Here is a 9,467-nt window from a genome sequence, read left to right as displayed (position 1 = left end):
TTTCATGGTAACAATAATGGCTCATGGCTTCCATAATTGGCAACCACCACAGTGACTGTTCCAACATATTGGAACAATTCTGCCATTGCATTCCTTACAAGTCAGGAATGATCTATTCTTCGTGTGATAGATCAGATACTCAAATGCATGCCATGCTAATACTATGTAAAGTAAATGTAAAACATGGAGCTAATTAGTGCATAAAATACCATTGAACTCTTCTATAGTTCCAATCATGTAAATAATTAGTATGCAATAATTATTACTACCATAGGGCACTTTCTGTATATGTAATTAATTTATCCTGGTTCAAACTCAGTAACAATTTTAAGAATGTCATTCACAATAAATACATGTTATATCCTGATGTAACACAAATATACCTACAAATATATATGTATGAATATATACATATATATATACACACACATATATATAACTGAAACTACATTTTCACAAAATAATACTTATCTATGCTGTCTATTTATGATACACTCTATTGCCTATTCAGGTCTAATTTTTTTTTTTTTTTTTTTTTTGAGATGGAATCTTGCTCTGTCACCCAGGCCGGAGTACAGTAGTAGGATCTCAGTTCACTACACCCTCCACCTCCTGGGTTAAAGTGATTCTCCTGCCTCAGCCTCCTGAGTAGCTGGGATTATAGGTGCCCACCACCACACCTGGCTAGTTTTTGTATTTTTAGTAGAGGCTGGGTTTCACTATGTTGGCTAGGTTGGTCTTGAACTCCCGACCTCAGGTGATCCACCTGCCTCGACCTCCCAAAGTGCTGGGATTACATGCGTGAGCCACCATGCCTGTCATATTCAGGTCTAATTGAGACTCTTTATTTTGAAAACTGTTGGTGTGGACCCTGGCACTGGTTTTCTGACGGTTAATGCATGATGATGCACACTTGCGCTGCCCAAACCAACCTAACTGAACTGCTTTACCATTTCTACACTCCACATACTACTTAGATTTTGTTCTCATTTCAGGTGATTTAAAAACATTTTCTAATGAGAGTTTTGAAATTGGGGGTAAGCTCAAATATCAGAGTGATTCAGTCCTCTGAACTATGACCACAAGTGAAGGCTTTCCTCCTTTCTTCCATTCCTTCCTCCCTTCCTCCCTCCTTCCTTCCTTTCTTCCTTCCTTCCTTTTTTTTTTAAAGAAGTTTTGCTCTTGTTGCGCAGGCTGCAGTGCAATGGCGCGATCTCGGCTCACTGTCACCTCCGCCTCCTGGGTTCAAGTGATTCTCCTGCCTCAACCTCCCGAGTAGCTGGGATCACAGGTGCCTACCACCACACCCGGTTTATTTTTGTATTTTGAGTAGAGACGGGGTTTCACCATGTTGGCCAGGCTAGTCTCAAAGTCTTGACCTCAGGTGATCAGCCCACCTTGGCCTCCCAAAATGCTGGGATTACAGGTGTCTGCCACTGCGCCTGGCCGTGGGTGGATGTCTTTCTTACCTTTGAGGTCCTAGCATCTAGAATTGTAAGTTCTAGGTACATTCTGGACCCTTGATACATGTTTTGAATTTCAGAATAAGTTAAAGGGTATCTTTAGTGTTCGTTTAGTCATGATACAGGGCTAATAACTTACACCTGGGAAAACCAAAGCGCACTCCAGGAGGTTTTGTAGCCGGGGTAAAGGGGATGGTGGCAGTGGAATCACATCCAGGCCTCCAGCACGTTTCCGGGCAGTTTCCAGAGCTCCCCGCTGAATCCCCTGCCTCGGCACCCAGCAGGAACCTGGGCCGGGTCCCTGTTTACCTGGGTGGGGTTAGTGTCCAGAGGAGGGGGGCCCAATCCAGCAACCCTCTTCTCAATTTGCGACATATAAACCCACGAAAGTAATCACAAACTTGTTAACCGCTGGGCACTGTAGCCCTGGAGCACTCTTAACGGACTTTGCAAGGCCCAGTACACAGAGGCTGCAGCGAGGGGGCGGCGACTGGGCCCCAGGTCACCGCCTGTGCGGGGACAGGGACTCTGGGCCTTGGCCTGCGAGGGAACAGGCTCCCTCTGTCGGCCTTGACCTCCGCGGGGACACGGGCCCCCTTTCGGCCTCGGCCTGGGCCTGGACAGAGACTAGGACTTTAGGCCTAGGCCTGCGCGGGGACACTGGCGCGCTCTCGGCCTTGACCTGCGCGGGGACACGGGCCCTCTCTCGGCCTCGGCCTGGGCCTGCACAGGGACGGTGACTTTGGGCCTGGGCCTGCGCGGGGACGAGGGACGCTCTCTCGGCCAGGGCCTGCACGGGGACAGGGACCCTCGGCCGGGGTCTGGGCGGCACCTGCTGGGGGCGAGGTCGGGCAGCCCCACACACCGCAGCGGGCAGGGCCTGAGGGCCCTCCTCCCTCCACTTCCCTTCCCCATATCCACCCCGGGCCCCCCACCTGCCTCCTCCTCTGTCCTGGGCCGAGGCGGGTCTGCAAGGGCGGAGAGAGGGCCCCGCAGCGGTGCATCCTGGGACACCGCCCCTCAAGCCCGGGGGCGAGGGATGCCTGGGTGGGGGCCAAGAGAGCGCCCAACCGACCACCGGCTCCTTTCCTGGGTGCCCTTTTCAGGTACTGCCCCTGGACCACACTGGTCCTACACTGGCCTCGCGAGACAGGCATCACTCGTGACTGGGTCAGAGGGGCTAAGCAGCTCACCCGAGCTGCACTGCTGGTGCCGGGCACTGCTGAGATTTGCACCTGGGCCTTTCATGATTCCAAACCCAGTGCCTTACACAACCTCTTCAGAAGGTGAAAACACGAATTGTCTACATGCTGTTGACAGGAAGGGGAAGCCGTTCTAGAATAATTTCATAAGCGCCCATGGAGTATCTCAGCCAGCAAGCCCAGGTCTGCAGTCATTTCCCATTGTAAGGTTGAATTAACAGAGACCGAAAAATAGAAAATAGGTAAGATGAGGCAATGAAAACATCTGCAGCAAGAGAGAACAGGGAGCACTCTTTCTCTGAATATTTGATTAAAATACAAATCTAGGAAAACCATTTACATGCAGTAATCTGTGATGGCACCACTGCACTTCAGCATGGGTGACAGAGCGAGGCCCTGTCTCCAAAAGACAAAACAAAACAAAAAAAAAATTTACAGAGGAGACAGTATAGCAGAGTAGGGGAAAAGAGGCATCATAGCCATACAGCCCTGGGTTTAAACTCCGACTCATTCACTAACTTTGGGATGTGTGACTTCAGGCTTTTTAGTGCTTTTTTTCTTTTTCTTTCTTTTTATTTATTTATTTATTCTTTTTTTTATTTATTTATTTATTCTTTTTTTTTTTTTTTTTTTTTTTTATTTTTTTTTTTTAGAGACGGAGTCTCGCTCTGTCACCCGGGCTGGAGTGCAGTGGCCGGATCTCAGCTCACTGCAAGGTCCGCCTCCCGGGTTCACGCCATTCTCCTGCCTCAGCCTCCCAAGTAGCTGGGACTACAGGCGGCCGCCACCTCGCCCGGCTAGTTTTTTGTATTTTTTAGTAGAGACGGGGTTTCACCATGTTAGCCAGGATGGTCTTGATCTCCTGACCTCGTGATCCGCCCGTCTCGGCCTCCCAAAGTGCTGGGATTACAGGCTTGAGCCACCGCGCCCGGCCTTTCTTTCTTTTTTTTTAAATTTAATTTTATTTATTATTATTATTTTTTAAGACAGAGTCTCACACTGTCACCAGGCTGGGGTACCGTGGCACGATCTTGGCTCACTGCAACCTCTGCCTCCTGGGTTCAAGCGATTCTCCTGCCTCAGCCTCCGGAGTAGCTGGGACTACAGCCACGCGCCACCACACCCAGCTAATTTTTGTATTTTTAGTACAGACAGGGTTTCACCATGTTGGCCAGGATGGTCTCAATCTCTTGACTTCGTGATCCGCCTGCTTCAGCCTCCCAAAGTGCTGGGATTACAGGAGTGAGCCACCATGCCTGACCTCTTTTTTTTTTTTGAGACAGAGTCTCACTCTCACCCAGGCTAGAGTGCAGTGGCACAATCACAGCTTACCGCAGAGTAAGGTGAGTAACTTGCTGAGTTCAGGTGATTCTTTCGCCCCAGCCTCCTGAGTAACCATAGGCGTGAACCACCATACCAGACTAATTTTTGTATTTTTTTGTAGAGACAGGGTTTCACCATATTACCCAGACTGATCTCCAACTCCTGGGCTCAAGCAATCTGCCCACCTTGGCCTCCCAAAGTGCTAGGATTACAGATGTGAGCCTCCACACCCAGTCTTGTTAGTGCTTTTTAATAGCCTTTTGACACACGAATTCCCTCATGAGTAAAACCTGCTTTGAATGTAATGAATTGAATTGACATGGAAGAAGATCAAATCAGGTATGAAGAAGTAAATAGGGCCGGGCGCAGTGGCTTACACCTGTAATCCCAGCAATTTGGGAGGCCGAGGCGGGTGGATTACCTGAGGTCAGGAGTTCGAGACCAGCCTGACCAACATGGTGGAACCCCGTCTCTACTAAAAAAACAAAATTAGCTGGGCATGGTGGGGCATACCTGTAATCCCAGCTACCTGGGAGGCTGAGACCCGGGAGGCGGAGTTTGCATTGAGCCGAGATTGTGCCATTGCACTCTAGCCTGGGTAACAAGAGCAACTCCATCTCAAAAAAAAAAAAAGAAGAGTTCAGATATTCTCCCAGAACACTCAGGAGAAGATGAAAGTGGTAATTAAACATAGAGATTGGAAAGCAGAAACTCAATTTACAAATAATTCCTTAAGACAGGGAAATGTAATATTGAAGGACGGCAAAATAACTTGGAGAAAAAAATATGTGTGATGGGTCTCTAAAAGACATCATATTGCCATTAACAAAAAGAATGGCAACCAAAAGACATACTCTGATACACAGTCTGAGAAAATATATCTTTCTTCTTAGGAAATTGTTGGGATGCAAACATAACCCAGTCATTTTTCCTGGAAACATTACCAAAGAAACGAACCCAAATTAAGATTTTCTCATTAGACACATCATGAAATAAAGACTAAATAATAAATATAATGGTGATAACAAAATGTAGTATAAATTCAAGAATAAAATTTGAGAAGATACATAATGTAAAAAATCATTGCGAATAGCAATTTGGTTTATAAATTCAAGTGAAATTAACAATGGCCAGAAAGCTGGAGGGGGCAGGAAACACATTGCATGCAGAATTTACTTCAGTCTTGGCTTTGATTACTGAAAAAAGGAATTTTCAAGCATATTTTTTGAAAAGAGGAGAAAGGTGCCTGGGTACAGAGGCTCATGCCTGTAATCCTAGTGCTTTGGGAGGCTGATGTGGGAGGATCACTTGAGGCTGAGCTTGAGACCAACCTGGGCAACATAGTGAGACCCAATCTCTACAAACAAATTTAAAAGGCTGGGCATTGTGGCACACACCCATAGTCTCAGCTACTCGGGGGGCTGATAGGGGAGGATCACTTGCACGCAAGAGTTTCAAGGGTGCAGTGGGTTACCATGATTGTGTCACTGCACCCCAGCCTGGGTGACAGAGTTAGACCCTGTCTCCAAAAAACTAAAAAATAAAAAAGCATAGAAAGGCAATGATTTGGCTGGGCGTGGTGGCTCACACCTATAATATCAGCACTTTGGGAGGCTGAGGTGGACAGATCTCTTGGTCAGGAGTTGGAGACCAACCTGGCCAACACGGTGAAACCCTGTCTCTACTAAAGATACAAAAGTCAGTTATGTGTGGTGGTACATGTCTGTAATCATAGCTACTCAGGTGGCTGAGACAGAATTGCTTGAACCCAGGAGGCAAAGGTTGCAGTGAGCTGAGATTGTGCCACTGCACTCCAGCCCGGGCGACAGAGTGAGACTTGGTCTCAAAAAAAAGAAAGGCAATGATTTAAAACAGATATATTTTCCAAATAACTATAAGAGAGAAATACAAATCACTAACAATTCACATGCAACCCAAAAGAAAACAAAAGAAACACTAAGACTAAAATAAAATGGCAAATATGTAATTTATGACAAGAAAAATTATTTAAGAGGTTATACCTATGTATGTTTTACTTTAATAAAAAGGGAAAAGAGGCAAAAGTTTGTCAATTGTGTTTATAATATAAAATTCATTTATTATCTGCTACTTATAAACAATCAGGCCAAATAAATTATACCAAAAGGTTTAGACTTGTAGTCACATAATGGAGTGGTGGAACCTCAAAGCCTGGCCTTGGATTATCCCAACGCACTTTCCTGGACATACTACAGTGTTTTTTTTTTTTTTTTCTTAAAAGATACAAAGTTTTATTAAACAAACCTGGAATCAACAGTATTATTACATAAATTAGACAGCAGTAAGATTTTCCTAGGGCATATGTACAAATTACAGTGATTTCCATTGTGCAACAAACAGACAGGATTAAAAATAGGCAGTCCCCTCCCCGCCCCCCATGAAAAGGAGATCACCCCACAGGGCTCTCAGTTCTGGCTCACCAAGGGGTGCACAAACCTGCAAAGGCACTCCACCTGTGTGCATGGCATCCGCCAGCAGTAACAGGGACCCCAGAAGCACATTGGCAACATGGTGAGGCTGCTCAGCGTTCAGCGCAAAAAGAAAGAATTCGGCTGTGACAGCTGAGCAGAGCTCAACAGCCATCTCAGAGGACAAGAACTGTGGAAAGCCTTCAAATCCCATCTGCTAAAACACACATGTAAAGCCTTTTACATACAGAACAGACGTGTCCACCATGGTAGATCAAACTAAGCCTCAACAGAACTTCCCAACACATGATAATTTACAGAGAACCGTGACAGGGCATCCACCTTTTATTAGGCAGGACTGTTCTGCTGGGTGCAAGGCCATAAGGTTTGCAAAGCAAACTTGATTATGAAAAGGCTTGGTGAAAATACAGCCCCCACCTTCACCAAGACACACACACACACACACACGCACACGCCCCAAAGAAACTATCCAAATACATTAAGACACCTGTTCTTGTGCTTTTCTTCTTGCTTTTGTTAAGCGAATCCCATCAGTTTAAGTTAGACTAATTAGAAGGCCTTCTTGCCTCCGTCGGCAACAGAGAAAAATGGTGCAAAGGACTCCTCCAATGTGTGTAAAATTCATGCTAGTTAGATTGAAGGAAAAATGAGAGGAACAAATTTAAAAGGCTGGGCATTGTGGCACACACCCATAGCCTCAGCTATGGCACCCCATTTCAAATCTCTGCAACTGGAGAAATCAAAGGCTGCAAGGACTGTGTAGACCTGATGCAAAGTTAACTGGCTGCAAAAATAAAACCCAAGCCAGTGCTGTGTTGCACTCTGTTCACTCAGTAGCTGGAGCAATGAATGATTGTGACATTCTGGTGTGATATTTGTGTAGCCTGAAGTACACCCTGGGCACAGAGTTGAGCCTTGGGGTCTTTAACAGTATTAAGCCATAGTTTCACAGTTACAATGGTTCAAAGAACTAGAGGCCACATAGATCAAACAAAGAAATGGTGAACACATCCCAAAGCACTCTACTGTTTAGTTCCACTGGAGATTTTTTTTAATGGGTAGTGATTTCAAATGATTTGGTCTTTTTTTTGTTTTGTTTTGTTTTTCTTCAAAGCAAACAAATGATTTGGTCTTTAAGTATGGACAGAAAGAAACAACACGCTGAACAAGAAATTCACTAACAAGAGACTGTACAGTTGTTTCATGGGCATGGAGAGGCAGTGGGGTAGAACAGCATTTTGAAGGGATGAAGCGTGCAATCTTACCCCATTGCTGGGGGTTTCTGCTTCTTATTCTATCATGCTGACAGCAAATATAATTTGCCCATCACTGGCTATAGATAGTTTAGGCTAAGCAGGATTTAGACTTGTGTTGGGAAGGAATTAGAATAATTCAGTAGATACAGTGTATACTATTCGATTGTGACTTTATTTTCTTCCTGGCTTTATCAATGCCTATGAAAGCAGGCTGGTGGCATTTCCCTTGAGGAAAACAAGACTTGCCCCACTATACTTCCTGTTGTGGCATATCCATTTCCTGAAGATATTCTCTTATACAGTTCCAATTGAGGAAAATACTGCCAACTCATAAAATTACATGAAGCAAAGTAAATTTGTAATTTTTTCTGATACAAATTTTGTGATTATTGTAATGACTTTTCCTCCACATTTAGCATAGTGATTGCTTCATGTGATCATCTATGCGAAAATTTTGGAATGCCATCCAGATAAACTGTTTTTATTTATTTTATTTTTTATTTTTGGAGATGGAGTCTCACCCTGTCGCCCAGGCTGGAGTGTAGTGGCACAATCCCGGCTCACTGCAGCCTCTGCTTCCCGGGTCCAAGTGATTCTCCTGCCTCAGCCTCCTGAGCAGCTGGGACTACAAGTGCCCACCAGCCAGCACGCCTAATTTTTGTAGTTTTAGTAGAGACGGGGGTTTTGCCATGCTGGCCAGGCTGCTCTCGAACTCCCAACCTCGGTTGATCTGCCTGCCTCGGCCTCCCAAAGTGCTGGGATCACAGGCGTGAGCCTGTCTGGCCAGGTACACTATTTAAAAATTATACATCGTGATTTTTCCATGTTTATAGCTCATTTTGTTTAAATTAACCTCTACATGACATTGGGCCATTTAAACTATGACCCCGCCATGGGGCAGTTACCAGGTAGCCTGTATCACTTCAAATGTTGAAGTGTGTGTGACAGTCAAAAGTGGGTTTCACACCATCACACGTTCTTGGAAGTGCTTCTAATTTCTCATTTGTTCTGTATGGCTTGGAGGCTTATTACAATGTCTGTAAAGAACAAGGTCATCAATGTGCTTGCATATTTCATTTTCCTGCATATCTGTTCATAATTAAGGCAAGGCATTTCAGGCTTTCCTGATGCAAATTTTCATCAGTATGAAATCCTGGATAACAAAACAGGCAACCTAAAAATAGGCATATGGACTCGTGGGTCTATGTACTTTTTAAAACGTGCTCAAGAAAAATGTTTCATTTACGGTTTTATTAATACTTTTTAAAGTAGAATGTTCAATAATATTATTACTATGATTCATTTTTATAGTCAGCAAACATGAGACTTAATACTTTTCCTTCTAGCTCCACATATCAGTGCACAGTGTAACATTTTTTAAAAAAAATATGGAATGCTGCATGAATCTGTGATCTTCCTTGCACATGGGGCCATGCTAACCTCCTCTGTGCCACTCTAATTTTAGTATACCTGCTGCCGAAGTCAGCACCAGTTTCACCTTTTCACATTCATAGCAAAACTGGTGGGAAACTGAATGTGAAATGTTTAGACAATGATGGCCCTCAACTGTTAATCCCAACAGGATGGTGACTGAGGTGCACAGGCTGAAAATACAGTTGTCTAAAACACTTCCACATTTCACCATCTGAACATCATATTCCACTAAGTTATTAATTGTAAAGAGTTTATTCTACTCAACCCACTAATTATTCTCACCTACTGAGTTGACCTCAACGTGAAGAAAAGGTCATTGAT

The 9,467-nt window shown here is 44.5% G+C and overlaps 1 non-coding gene across 1 annotated transcript; it reads right to left on the bottom strand.

Annotated features, from left to right (window-relative positions):
• Positions 1–9,094: 9,094 nt before the first annotated feature.
• LOC117071697 lies at positions 9,095–9,200 on the bottom strand. The gene has a single exon (XR_004432452.1). It is a non-coding gene; the product is annotated as a U6 spliceosomal RNA (small nuclear RNA).
• Positions 9,201–9,467: the final 267 nt, after the last annotated feature.

The sequence above is a fragment of the Trachypithecus francoisi genome, unplaced genomic scaffold (genome assembly GCF_009764315.1).
Source record: "Trachypithecus francoisi isolate TF-2019V2 unplaced genomic scaffold, Tfra_2.0 Lachesis_group3, whole genome shotgun sequence".
Classification (NCBI taxonomy): Eukaryota; Metazoa; Chordata; class Mammalia; order Primates; family Cercopithecidae; genus Trachypithecus; species Trachypithecus francoisi.
Note: the sequence above shows the minus strand (reverse complement) of the source record. Positions and strands in the feature narration are given on the sequence as shown.